The following is a 14,512-nucleotide window of genomic DNA, read 5'->3' as shown; positions in this document are numbered from 1 at the left end:
GTATAAAAAATAAAGGGGTAGCTATAAACATGTTTGGAGGGAGGCACCAAATTATTCTTGGGCACCACAGAACCTGTTCAAGAAAGACTTTAGAAAGATCGCACAAACAGAAGGACAGATTAAACAGCCAGTAAAAGAAGCTGATCAAAGTAAGATGATGTCCTTGAAAAAGCTGAATTGCATTTAAATGAAAAAAATAAAGAACAGAAAGTTAAACATTAGAAGTATACTAAAGAGGATTTAGTGCCTCACGGAAGGCATAAAAACAGATAAATACACTGGAACGAGAAGCCTGACACTGAGATATAAGAAGGACAGTTGGAATAGAGAAGTAACAGAATATGTAAACTCATTCTTTGCTTCTGTATTTACTATGGAGGAGTTTCTTGAGATAGCCAACCTAAAATTCCCCATCATGGGGCAATTACCAGAGAAATTATTCAAATTGAAGCATCAACAAAATATTCTAGAGATAAATCAACAAAAGGAACTCAACTGCCAAGAGCCAATGTTAATCATTTAAGAAGGCTTAAGAAACTCAAGGATGAGTGCAGATCTCATTGCCATATGAATGGAAAATGGCTAACATGCATAGTCTCAATTTTTAAGAGGCTTTCTGGGAGTTAAAAAAAAAAAACAAAACAGAAGAGTTATCCAGATGTTTCTACCACTATCTGGTAGAAATTATAAGTGGACACATGGATAAGTATAACATATCGTGGAAGAATCAACATGGGCAGAGGGAAGTCATATCTCACAAATCTAGACTTCTTTGAGGGAGTCAGTAACATGCAAAGAGAGATCATTTCATACAACTGGATTTCCAAAGCCTTTCAACAATGCTCTTCATCAAAGACCCTTAAAGAAGCTTCCAGGGGATGTGAAGAAAGTCTTCAAAAGAATAAGTAACTATTAAAGACAGAAGATAGAAAACACAGCATAGGAATTAATTATCAGTTTTCTAATTTGAGAGATACCATTGACGGAGTCTTCGACCTGCTGGCAACATTCCTTGTAATGCAGTCCAGGATACCATTAGCCGCCTTTGCCACGAGGGCACATTGCTGGCTTGTTGTCAGCTTGCTGTCCACCAAGACCAATGAGGTCCTCTTCTGCAGAGCTGCTTTCCAGAGGGTTGGACCCCAATGCGTGCTGATGCATGGGGTTATTCCTCCCCAGGTGCAGGTCTTGGCACTTCCCTTCATTGAATGTCATGAGGTTCCTCTCTGCCAATTCCCAGTCTGCCCAGGTCCCTCTGAATTGCAGCATAACCACGCAGTGTACCAGTCACTCCTCCCTGTTTTATATCATCTGCGAACTTGCTGAGCATGCGCTCTGACCCATCATCCAGGTCATTATAGAAGATGTTAAACTGTAACGGGCCCAATATCAAACCCTGGGATACACCACTAGTGACTGGCCTCCAGCTAGACTTTGTGCCACTGATCATAACCCTCTCAGCCCGGCCATTCAGCCAGTTTTCAATCCACCTCACTGTCCACTTATCTAACATATACTTCATCACCTTGTCTACGATGATGATATGGGAAACAGTGTCAAAAGCGTTACTAAAGTCGAGAGAACATCCACTGCTCTCCCCCAGAAAATCATATTCATACATTTAAACCAAGGCAAATGGTAAAAATCAATAGTATCTGTACATATTCAATGACAATCTCTGAACTACCTGTTGCCTACTCAGGAAATAAGGTACAGACCATCAGCTTAATGCTCAGCAACAGTCAATAAAACATACAGAATAACTAGGAATTACTAGAAAAAGAGTAAAAAGCAAAACAGAAAACACTGTCAAATTAAAAAAAAAAAAAAAGAGGACTAATGTGACTAGATCTTGAGTATCACTTCAGTCTCAGCCTTCCCAGCAAAGATAACAATAAAACTAGAAAAGACACTGAGGAGGATGACGAAGATAACAAAAGTTGCATACCAGTTTCTATACAGGGAATGATTAAATACAAAGGGATTTTCAGCCTGGAAAAGACAACTCAATGAGGATACCATAGTGACCTGTCATGAGAGGCAATGGAGGAGGCGAATAGAGGAAGACCAAAGAGTTATCAGACAAAGATAGTTCCAAGCTCAAAATAAACGTAAGGTACTTCTTCCCATAACCCACAATTAAGTTGTAAAATACTTTGACATACTGTGGATACTATGGATTTAAAATTAATAGCTAAATTCACAAAAGAAGAATTCATCATGGGATATTAGCTAGAGAACATACCAAATATGGCTTAAGTTTGAAATTGGAGAATGTTCTGGGAAGAATCATATACCGTTCTCTACACATCTGCTTTTGAACGTAGATGGAGAGAGGGCACTGGATTATATGAACCTTTAATCTGATCCAGGAAGGTTAGAAACTTTTATGTTCTTTAGTATTTACCATTCATGCCACAAAATTGGCTAGCTGCAAGAGCCTGAGCTTGTTGCAGACCTTTCCAGTTTGATTCCAAGCTAGTAAGCAGAAGTTTTCTTCTGTTACCTCCTGCATTTTCTTTTCTATCACAAGAGAAATACTTTGTAGCAACAATTAGAAGTAAAGTACATTTACTATTTTAAAATCTGATTGAAAAGAAATAATAGACTTATTTCAGTAAGGTTGTCTGGCCTGCTACTTTGTGTCACACTAATGGGAACATCAAAACGTCATCCTGCCCAGAACAGGAAGCAACAAATTCTTTTTATTTCAAGACTCTCCACTGTTGTAAAACTAGACCACTTTTCCATAAATCTCTCAAACAGCAATAGGAAATCAGTGTATGTCCAGACTTCTGGGAGCTGTTGCAGAAGAGACGCCTGGCAGAAAGAGACACTTCACTTTAATATGTCAGAAAAAAATATGCTGGCACTTAGCAGTACATGACTAGGAAGACACCACCAGTCTGCTCCTTGATATTCTGTTCTTTCACGTGGTGTATGAATTCTATTACCAGAACAGAAAATCTAGCCATTTGGATGCAGTTTATAGAGTCTGGGATTTTCAAAACCACCTATAACTTGGAAGCATCCAAATACATCTACATTTCTATAAGAACTGGTGTTTTAGTGAAATGAACCAGGTGCCAATCAGTTTAATCCCCAAACTAAAATGTGATGATTCTGTGCTCCTGTTTGAAGCATTATCTACAGTCAGCAAATAAGAAATATTAAAAATAAAATTTTATGTCAATTATTGCCTTTCACTGGCACTTTAGTGGCATCTTCATCCATACAGGATCCAGAGCCCTGAGCCCTCCCTGGGTGCGGGCAAGTACAATACAGTTCAGTGGCTGGAGTACACCATCAAATAACAGAGTTTGATTGGACTCCATTCCTCGTTGGAACTAGATCACTGTGCAGTCAGCAACTTAGAAATCTTTTGGACAGTTGAAAACCAGGAAGGCATGATACTTTATAACAAGGTAATTTAACACATTCAGCTTCTGATGAACCGCTCTCTTTGACCTGGGCAGCTCAGTTCCTCATGAAACATCCTATCTTAAGTGCCAAAGTAGGTAAGGTCCGACCTTTGCACTGAATTCAGTCTCCTGTATAACACTGGTCATCAGATTTTCCTCAATTAACTGCTTTTGAGATAGAAAATTAAAATGAAAATAACAACCTATTTTCATTTTACATTGGTAAGGAACACATCACAAAGCTGACAAGTATTCAGCTGGAATACATTTGACAGGACAGTTAACTCCATATTTATCTAATTTTGTAATATATCTTTCTGCAAAACTCTCACGACTTGTGGATCTCAGCTATGCGAACATTATAACTGCTATTAATAAATAGGGTAACTTCAACACCGCTCAAAAAAAATTAAGTCGGTTTGCATGTTATCTTCCATAAAATAATGAGTGACATCAGTTATGTTTCCTTCCCTTAGTTTTCTATTAATATTGCCCGGCTAAATGATTCTATCCAATGTCAAGCTGATATTGTGCCATATATCCTTTTAAAACACTGGTAAAACAGTAGATCCCTTACAGCTTTCTGGAAATTTTCCACTGTTTAAAAAATGACTATAAATTAATAGTAACTGTCCAAACAGCTCCTTGATCAGCTCATTTATTCAGTACCTTTATGAGACAGTCTTCAGCTCACAAATATGTAATCAGCTAATGCGTGCGCAGACTGCAACACTACCTATGCCCTTGTAGTACAAAATTTTCAGTCTAAAAAGTTTAATATTTCTTTCCCATTTTCTGAAATATCCCATCAGTTCCATTAGAGTTTAATAAAACCTGAAAATCTGACAGAAATTAGTACAAAAAACCTTTCTGAACCAAGTTTTTCCTGTTCTTAGAAAATCTTTCAAAGTTTAAATAATTTCCAGAGATATTCTCAGAATTTATAGCCTATCAACAATTATATACCGAAATGGTTTCTTATAAGTACAACGTTTTATCATCAAATTTGCATATTAAGTTTATATATTAAAATTTCACTAGCCACATAACAATGGCAGATAGTTAGTAAATTAAGAGTTGTACTTAGATATAAAACATATTCTAGCTGACACCTTAAACCATAACACTGTTTTTCAGAGGCTTGTAAAAACAAGATAGCTGCAGGTGAATAGAGAAGATGAATACAGCCTATAAGAACTATTCTGCAGCTTCAGTAGAACCACAAGGGCGTAACACAGCAATGGCTACAGCAAAAAGAACACAAAGGAAAAGTCTACATAAATTAGCTCTGCCGTCTCTAATTTAGAACATATGTCTTCAAGGAACTTGGCTGCAACATCACAAAATCGTATTTTAAAACTTATTGAGAACTTTAAGGTAAATTTGATTAACGTTAAAATTACTTAAATACATATTTGGATCATTAACTATGGTTTTCAGTTCTATTAATTAAGTACTGAATTGGGAAGAAAAAGATTGAGGGATCTATCAAAAAAGAATCTACACTCTCCTGATTTGTTTGCCTATCTTGATAGGGCAGAAGACTCTTAAGGCTAATTATCTTTTATAGTATATAGATCAGTTCAGAATATTTGTTCACATTTCTTCTATGACTAAGAAATATAATCATCTAACATATTCCAACTCAGACACAAATGATAATAATACATATTTTCAATTAAAAAATAGATATTTAAGCACCCATCCTAGGACTGTCTACCAAAGCCAGAATTTTTACTGACCATACATATAGATGAATGTACACATAGGGTCTAGCCGATCTGCTACAGAAGTCTCTGCTTGCTGCAGGTCTTTCAATTTTGCTTCCAGACTTGCAGCTAAAATCCTTTTTAGCTCATGTCCTTTCCTCTCTATAGAAAATGACATATATTATTCAATTTAAAGTTTTACAAGCTCTTGTAATAGAAGATTTTAAGCTACAGTGTTTATTGTTGAAAACTTGCCTTTGCATTCTCATAGTAAATAAACTATACTAAATATTAGACACAGTAATTACTCAAAGTTGTTTTAAAAATATTTAAATTGAAGAATGAAACCATTCTATAAACTGTTACGGACTATCACACAAGATATAATGCAGGTATGTAACACACTCTCTGTACAGTTTAAAGAATAAAAGCAAGTAATTCCTGCCTGCTGAAACTTATACCTTTGATAAAGTTTTCCAATTATAGTGACAATCTAGTGTTGCAGACATAGATCAGAAGTATATTTTTATGCATATTCAACTATTATGCTCCTAAGTTATCAGGCATTTAAAATGTATATTCTTTAAAAATACCTAAGTAGCACTCAGTCAACCTAAAATATCACTCCCCAGTGTCAGAACTTTAGTCAATGACTATTTTCACCTATGTGAAAATAGATGTTCCCTTCAACTTCTTACTTTTTTTACATAAGTCTCAAGCAAAAGAATTCTAATCATTAAAATTTGCTAAAATCATTTCCATGTTTACAAAAAGCCAGTCCTGTACTCTTACTCCTGGAAGATATGAATGTCTCAGTGATTCTATTCTATAGACACACAAAACTGTTAGTGAATAAATAATATGGTATCAGACTTCAGCTGCGTACTTACCATTCGTGCTGCCTGTTTGGCTAGCTGCCAGAGCCAGTGTTTCCTGCAGGTCTTTCAGATTTGATTCCAAAATTGCAAGAAGCCTTCTCTGGTTTGGTAGCTCATTTAGTCTGTTATCTGCAGTAGGTGCAAAGTATCAGTCATTAGTTGGAAAACTACATTTATATATTTCTTTTAAAAATTGAATCCTATCAGATGGATCTTGAGCTTAAAATGTGCTTTATATTGGAAATAACATCCATGATATAATAAATTATTAGCCTATACTGTGGGTAATGTTTAAAAGAAATTTCTAAGTCTTGAAAGTGTAGTCATTTGCTCACATTTAAATAACACCAAAATTTAAAAGTGCATAGGGAATGAAAAACAATGGCATTTTAATTATCTTGTTAACCCTGCCCTCCTGAATGTGCTATATTTTAGATTGGAGCCCTTCAAAACAAAGATTATCTTCCTGTTTGTATCACAATGTGACTGTGATTCTCATTCCAGCCTCTGGATCATAACATCTTCTTTTCCCATCTTACACATTACAATAGCAAGAAGGAACTATGGTCAGACATAGGACTGGGGATGAACTCCTGACCCTAATTAAACCAATCACAAAATTCTCATTAACTGCAGCAGAGTACACCATAAGTCATTAAATAGTATGAATCACCTGGGCCCTGGGTGCAACCTGTCCCCCCTTCCTAGGGGCTCAGCTACGTGTGGTCAAGGACAACTCTGGTATGGTGCAGCTTGGTAACCTGGGGAGAAGACTGCTGTGAAAAGAGCTGTGTGAGAATAAGTTGTGAGAGGAGGGTCTCTTCTCCTTGGCTTGGGAGCTGTGCGAGCTTTCAGGCCCTTGCCTGAGCTATGTTGTAGGCATGTCTTTGCCTGGCCATGACCTCACTGATCTTGACCTGCTGACTTGATTTCCTGGCTTGACTTTGGACTTGCCCTGTCATTATAGATTTGCCTGACAATCACTGGACTGTTGGCTGAACCTGGTTGCTGTCACCAGCCCTGATTCTGACCCTGACATGCTGACTTGACTTCAGATTATGTCTCATCATTTTGGACTTGTCTTGTGATCTGGGCTGTTAGGCGATCCTAATTACCATAACCAGATCAACTCTGCTTGCCTTGCCTAGCTACTGTGGGATTGTGCCCTTGGCAGTGAAGATACTCCCTCGACCATCTTGCTGTCATCATCATCTCCCAGATGGCCTTCCCTTGGGGAGCAGCCTACTCTTGCTGCTCCCTGACACACAGAATCTCACTGTCCTTCATCTCCCATCTTTTCTTTCTCTTTTGCCTTCTTCCTATTTTTGATGCCATTGATCATTCTTGCCTTCCTGGCATTTTACACCCACTAGGCTTGAACATCAGGGGTTTTTTGCTCCAGTTCTTTTCAAGACTGTTCTTTTAGTTCATCTTTTGATGAGCCTTTTTACTCTTTCCCCACTCTCTCATTATTCCCCAGGGCAGTGTCTATAGCCTTTTATTCATCTTACATTATGATCTCTCTCTAAGCAATTTCATCAGCTGACACATCTTCAGTTATCATCTCCATGCTGATGACTAACAAATCAAGCTCAGCATCATTAATTGTTCTCCTAGTAATATTCTCCATCTGTCCTTCTCTCAAATTATGTCATTTGAAGGTTTTATCAACTTTAACTAAACTTGTGAAAAAGAGCTAATATCTTTCTTTCCAAAAACTTGCCATATCTTTACTTTCCAAAATTACCTTTCTGGATACTCGGGTGCATAATCTCAGGATACTTTCAAAGTTTTCCCTCATGTTGCTCTTAATAAAAAAAACCCACATGCCATTTTGGGATCCTGCTCTACTCAACATCCTCCTTCCCTGTTTGTCCAAACAGAAGTGGCCTCCTTGCAGTCCGTATAAAATGTTATAAAAACCCTTTCAATTTGTTCATGTAACACCCTTGCCTCAATACCGTCCCATCTGAATTCTTCCACCAGCTCCCAGTTCTCTTTGACATTAAATTTACATTTTTCAGTATTGCTTTTAAGTGTCCATGTGACGTATAAATCTACATCTTTAAAAAAAATAATAAATTAAACCCTGTATTAGGTAAACTATACCTAGTTACCAAGTTGAAGAAATATCTGAGCTAGTTTTAAACTAGCCAGGTGTTGAGAGAAGTCAATTAGCACTAGTGAAAAACCACCAGCAACAGTGGTGAGCTTCTTGGCAAGGATGTATTAGCTCATGTACAACTTCATGCATTTGTGGGTAAATATTCTTCCTGTTCTTCTGTATAGCTCTACAGTTCCCTCATAACATATTCTCTCATTAAGCTTTATGCTTTTTTATATTTTCTACATTCTGCCAGTATTCCCAGTCTTATTTAATTTGTTTGACAGTGTGTCATCTATATATCAAATAATGTAAAGTCTTTTAGCCTATTTGCATTTAAGTTCCTCTTAAAATAATTCTACTTTTCATGGTGTCTCCAGTAACTTTCACTAATGTCTGTTTCTTCATCTTGAGACCAGGAGTTGCTAGAGCAGTAACACTTCCTGAATAAGTGCACATGAGGCGTTAGAGTACAGGGACTTAAATAATAGAGTACAGATCTCTACATTTATTCTGCGTTTACCAGTACTTCTGTCTATTTCACTATCTTCAAAAGCTTCTTTGTCTTTCAGATCTTCTGTACCTGATGACAGCTTAGCAAGCATACTGTGCAAAAGCTCAACTGTTTTCTTCGTAAAGATAAAAGCTACTCAGAAAGATGTTCAATAGAGAAAACATCTAAACAGTGTCTAATGTTTTTCCTTTAGAAACTGGCACATGGTATTTTCTAAAAAGCGTGAAGTAAACCTTCTATAAGTCTTAAGAATTAGACCTTATTGCATTTCTTGCTGCAGGCATGTGCATGCATTCCATGCAGTTTCATTCAGCGATGAAGACAATGTATGTACCAGTCCAGATACAGGCATTTTGGCCCATTTTGGAAAGCACGTGCATAGCACAGATGTGGGTAGTTCCGTCCCCACATGAAAATTTTAGATTTTGCTGTAGAATATCCTTACCTCATCCATTATTATATAATCTTTATTAGCCATTTTATACAGATAGATGAGGAACTGGCACAAACTTAAGATTTTATGGAGTTGGTCAAGTTGTAGTAACAGTTGGAATAAAAACCAAGAAGAAAAAGAAAAAAACACTTCAGTGAGGGCAAACTGTCAACATCTTCAGGAAATGTTTAATGTTCTCTTACCAGAACATTAAACCAGAATCCCTACACGATTAGCTTTCCACTTACCAGTTTTCAGGCCACCTTCTGCTGGTGAAAGTGTTGATGCTCATTGCATTTTACTCACTTGATTTATTAATGGAAGTCTTTTGCCATTTAATAGAAGTTCTGTCTCACTGGGAATGTGACAAAAGCAAAAAGTTACTTTAGGAAAACACATAGGCCTTAATCTAGGACACAGAAACAGAGTAACACATTTTACTTTAAAACGATGTTCTATATTTAATACTATGATCTTTTTGGACTATAGTATCTTATATATAAATACATAATACATTACAGCCTTGATTATCATTTATATTGAAGCCACTGCATACTCTCCTGTTACTGTAACGAAGCTTTAAAATAGCTGAAGCACCACTAGTGTAAAACACATTCAAGCTTATGTTTATTGTCAATCTAAAGATCAAAAAAGGATTAATACGTATCATATTTCTGTTGTTACATATTTACCTAAAACCAAGCCTTTAAGCTTTATTACTTTGTAACAAACTTACTTACAAGATAAGAATATGTACCCAACCATGTAAAAGAATCTGAAGACATAAGAATCATTATCTCTTTCTACAGAAGCAAAAACTGTAGAAGCTCAGGGGACAGGGATGAACAAGTTTGCAAAAGGTTAAGAAGTAAATTAATTGCCAGTACGGAAATACCAGTGCAGCATCTGAACAATGTCCTTTTCTGTCTAAAAAGACTGTAAACACACATGGACAAACTCCAGTTCTCTTGGCTAAATATCAAACAAGATGATTACATTAATCTGTAGAATTTAAAAAATGTGCTTATGTTGCCATACTTTTTAGCACATAAACAATGAGCATGTAAGGCTGACAGTCACTTCAGGAACTGCATCAGAAACCTTAGCAGGGCCAAGTGTGTCTTATTTCTCCTGATAACCCTGCAAGTTCCAGGGAAGATTTTCTTCTTCAGGTGAGATGGTTTCCAAAGTTATATTCTATAATGAAAAATAATAGCATTATGTTATATTGTTTGCTATTATTACAATAGTAGTCAACTGATAAATGTTCTTATTTTAACATATTCAAGTCCTGAATAAACTCATTCAAACTATAAATTAATGAGTTATTGTCGTGGTTTAACCCCAGCCAGCAGCTAAGCACCATGCAGCCGCTCCCTCACTCCCCCCGCAGAACTGGGAAAAAAGGTAAAACTCGTGGGTTGAGATAAGAATGGTTTAATAACTAAAGTAAAATATAATAACATTAATATATAATAAATAATAACAATGAAATATAATAATAGTAATAATAATAATAAAAAGGAATATAACAAAAAAAAGAAGAGGTGAAAAAAACCAGTGATGCACAATGCAAGTGCTCACCACCCGCTGACCGATGCCCTAGCAGCAATCCACCCCTCCTGGCCAACTCCCCCCAGTTTATATACTGAGCATGACGTTCCATGGTATGGAATACCCCTTTGGCTAGTTCAGGTCAGCTGCCCCGGCTCTGCTCCCTCCCAGCTTCTTGCACACCTGCTTGCTGGCAGAGCATGGGAGACTGAAAAATCCTTAACTTAGGATAAGTGCTACTTAGCAACAACTGAAACATCAGCGTGTCATCAACATTATTCTCACATTAAATCCAAAACACAGCACTGTACCAGCTACTAAGAAGAAAATTAACTCTATCCCAGCCGAAAAGAGGACAGTTATCTTTAAGAACTCAGAAGTAATTACTTAATTTTCTAAAACTAATTTCTAAACAGATAAATGGAATAATATTTCCCCTTTTTTTCTCATTTTGATTTACCCATCAAATTCACAGAACCTCATACAGAAATGGAGTTCCATTTTCACTTTTTTCCATCAACTTTTTCAAGACTGAAAAGTCTGATACCAAACCTAAAAAATGCTGGCAGTTGATAATTTAAAAGAAATTCTTCAATATTTGGAAAATTACAGAATATGTATTATCTTTGTGTGGGGTCTTAGAAGGTATGTATTTTGAACTGCTGAACTATGGGAACAGTGCTGGACAAAGAAGAGATCTCTCACACAGTAGTGCTGGAGAGACTGTCATATTCCAAGGTACAAAGCAAAACAGAGATGTTAGAGGTTTGCTATAGATTACCGCTGCTGTCTTAAAATCCTTTAGAATCATATTCATCATTTCCATATGGCTAGCAACCATTAAAGTATTTTACTCTAAAATATGTTACTGATTATATTTTAACACTTTTACAGGATAATCTTATATATTCCTGTGCTGGTTTTGGCTGGGATAGAGTTAATTGTCTTCACAGTAGCTAGTATGGGGCTAGGTTTGGATTTGTGCTGAAAACAGTGTTGATAACACAGGGATGTTTTCATTATTGCTGAGCAGTGCTTACACAGAGTCAAGGCCTTTTCTGCTTCTCACCCCACCCCACCAGCGAGTAGGCTGGGGGTGCACAAGAAGCTGGGAGGGGACACAGCTGGGACAGCTGACCCCAACTGACCAAAGGGATATCCCGTACCATATGACATCATGCTCAGCATATGAAGCTGGGGAAGAAGAAGAAGGGGAGGGATGTTTGGAGTGATGGCATTTGTCTTCCTAAGTAACCATTATGCGTGATGGAGCCCTGCTTTCCTGGAGGTGGCTGAACATCTGCCTGCTGATGGGAAGTGGTGAATGAATTCCTTGTTTTGCTTTGCTTGCACGCAGCTTTTGCTTTACTTATTAAACTGTCTTTATCTCAACCCATGGGTTTTCTCACTTTTACTCTTCTGATTCTCTCCCCCATCCCACCGGGGGCGGAGTGAGTGAGCGGCTGTGTGGGGCTTAGTTGCTGGCTGGGGTTAAACCATGACAATTCCAATTTCTGTGTTAGGTTTTTACCTCCTTGTAAAATTCTTGTAGATTCTTGTAGACTGTTCTCAAATCAAAATACTGTAATGTAAGCATAATATATTATAACACTCAAATACATTCCTCTGCAGTCTCTGTGCTACTCTGTGCTACTGTCATGTAGAAGAACTGATGAAGTCTAAGATAGAAAATCTTTTCATACAAAAGTTCCCAAAAGTCAAACATGCTGTGTTCAACTGCTGAACATTAATTTATGAAAGGGTTATCATCTGCTTCATTATAGTTTAAGGAAGAAAACCTCATGAATACATTCAAACACAGGAACTAAGAGTACCCAAGAACCAATGGATTATTTTTAAAATATAGGAAACACTTTGTTTCACCTTTTAATCTTGATTCAGTTCCTTTATGTTTGTATTTTCATCCCCCCAAACAATGAGAAATATTAAAGTGAAACATTTTACAATGCTGGTAATTTCACAAAACTGAAAAAAAGAATAGGACAGGTAAGAAAATGAAAGAATTCCTTCTACTGCAATCAATTTCTCCAAGTTTAAACAGCTGCAGTTCAGGTTACAAATAAGACAGTTTTCTCACTGAATGAAGCTATGCTAAGTGTCAGTTGCTAACAGATAGAGAGCACTGACACAGCAATACTGTAGTAACAAAAAATTATTAAATTCACCTGTCCAGTGCATAAGAGAATTGAATAAACTCTGTCCTCATTTGCCTCTGTTTCTTCTTCTGAAATATTTTACTACTATATTAAGTTCACAGAACAGACCTGAAGATTGGAACAGACAAAATGCAATGTAAATTTGCAGATACTGTGGTGACCAACATATTGGAAAATAAATACTTCAGAGTTTTAATTTATTTCTTCTAAAAATCATCTATTGTTATTTGGACTGAGATTCACTGGTATATTTTAGTTGGCATCAAAACTGATTTTAAAAGTTTCTACCATACCACACTCCCAGCCAGTACTCCCTCCAGCGCACTACAGTTCACTGCCTTCTTAGTTGTACTACTGCAATGATTTGTAAGGCTGCAGTCTGAAATGACCTATATTTTAAAAAAAAGTGTGCTGGTTCTGCTTTTTGCTACTGCACTGAACTCTGACTAGTCTCCAAGGCACACTGAAAAACCCTAGCATCTAGCCCCTTCAGACTAAAGAACACCAGAAAAATACATCCTTCTTGCAGTAGCTGGACTGAGCTAAGTAATTTGATCATTTTTTCTTGTATTGAGTTTCTATCTATTTACTGTAAAACAAAGGGAGGTATCATGGTTGGTTCTTGACACTGTATTAGCCAAAAAAAAAAAAAGGAAGTCTTAGAAATGTATGACTCTTCTTTGGAAAATGACATGCACAAGTATCCCATCCCATCCCATTTTCCTTCAAAAGCACTATTTTTTTCAAGAATATGAAGGAAACCTGCCTGAACGCTGGATGGATTTAGAGTTTACATGACTGAAATACAAGGCTTGCTCTTGAGACGGAGAGGAAAGAAATAAAACAGCCACTAAATGCTGATGTAACTCAGAACGATAATTAGAGATGCTGTAAATTATACTGACACAATGTACTTTCGTGGCAGAACCTAAAGTACTATCTATGAGATCCTGGCAAAATCGTTACCTCTTTGCATCACAAATTTCATCTGCAGCAAGTGGATAATAATGTTTATCCATCTTTATAAATAATTTTAATAACTTGAGATTAAAATTATTGTATGAATCAGTCCTGTAAAAGCCAAAGAACTGGTGTGCAGATGCAGCAGTTTCCTCTTGTCTTTCTGAGATTGGTTGGGGTGAATCTTGTATATTTAAAGACTTGGGTAATAATTGTCTTGATGTTTTAAGGAGAAATGTGATAAAGTTGAGAAAAAAAATCAGGTCTACTTTCGGTATAACTGTTTTTAGCATTACTGAACAGTTTGGAAAGAAATAATATTTTTAAACTAGAGTATTACCCAAAATGAAGCTACACTGCTAATGAAAGAGTCGAGACCATGGCCATAGTCATTTAGAGTATTTTGGTACTATCTTTATCATTCACAGTAAGTAACAAACTGTGGTCCCGGGGCCAACTCAGACAAATCCGTGTAAGCCTAGAATCCTTCAGAGCACACTGGCTGTGTTCATACTTCCTAGGAAAGGGAATACACCCTGTCCCCACAAACGTAAATATGCACCACATTCACCATTCATTTGCCTCATGCACAACACATGAATGTGCCAGTAGCCTTAATACAAGGGGTTTGTGCTTGACATGTCCTCAGTGACTGTTGCTCACTTTGAGTACATCCTAGTTCATCACCCCCTATCCATGGGCCAGACTAATCCTCCAGAAAGAGCCACCTAAGCCATTACTACATGGACAGTTAGGGACAC

The 14,512-nt window shown here is 36.9% G+C and overlaps 1 long non-coding RNA gene across 1 annotated transcript; it reads right to left on the bottom strand.

Moving 5' to 3' along the window:
* Positions 1-6,102: 6,102 nt before the first annotated feature.
* On the bottom strand, positions 6,103-10,242 carry LOC127013789 (uncharacterized). The gene is made up of 3 exons (XR_007766120.1): positions 10,099-10,242; positions 9,309-9,415; positions 6,103-6,138 (listed from the first exon to the last, which is right to left on the bottom strand). It is a non-coding gene; the product is annotated as an uncharacterized LOC127013789 (long non-coding RNA).
* Positions 10,243-14,512: the final 4,270 nt, after the last annotated feature.

The sequence above is a fragment of the Gymnogyps californianus genome, chromosome 2 (assembly GCF_018139145.2).
Source record: "Gymnogyps californianus isolate 813 chromosome 2, ASM1813914v2, whole genome shotgun sequence".
NCBI lineage: Eukaryota > Metazoa > Chordata > Aves > Accipitriformes > Cathartidae > Gymnogyps > Gymnogyps californianus.
This window is presented reverse-complemented; position numbering and strand designations above follow the sequence as displayed.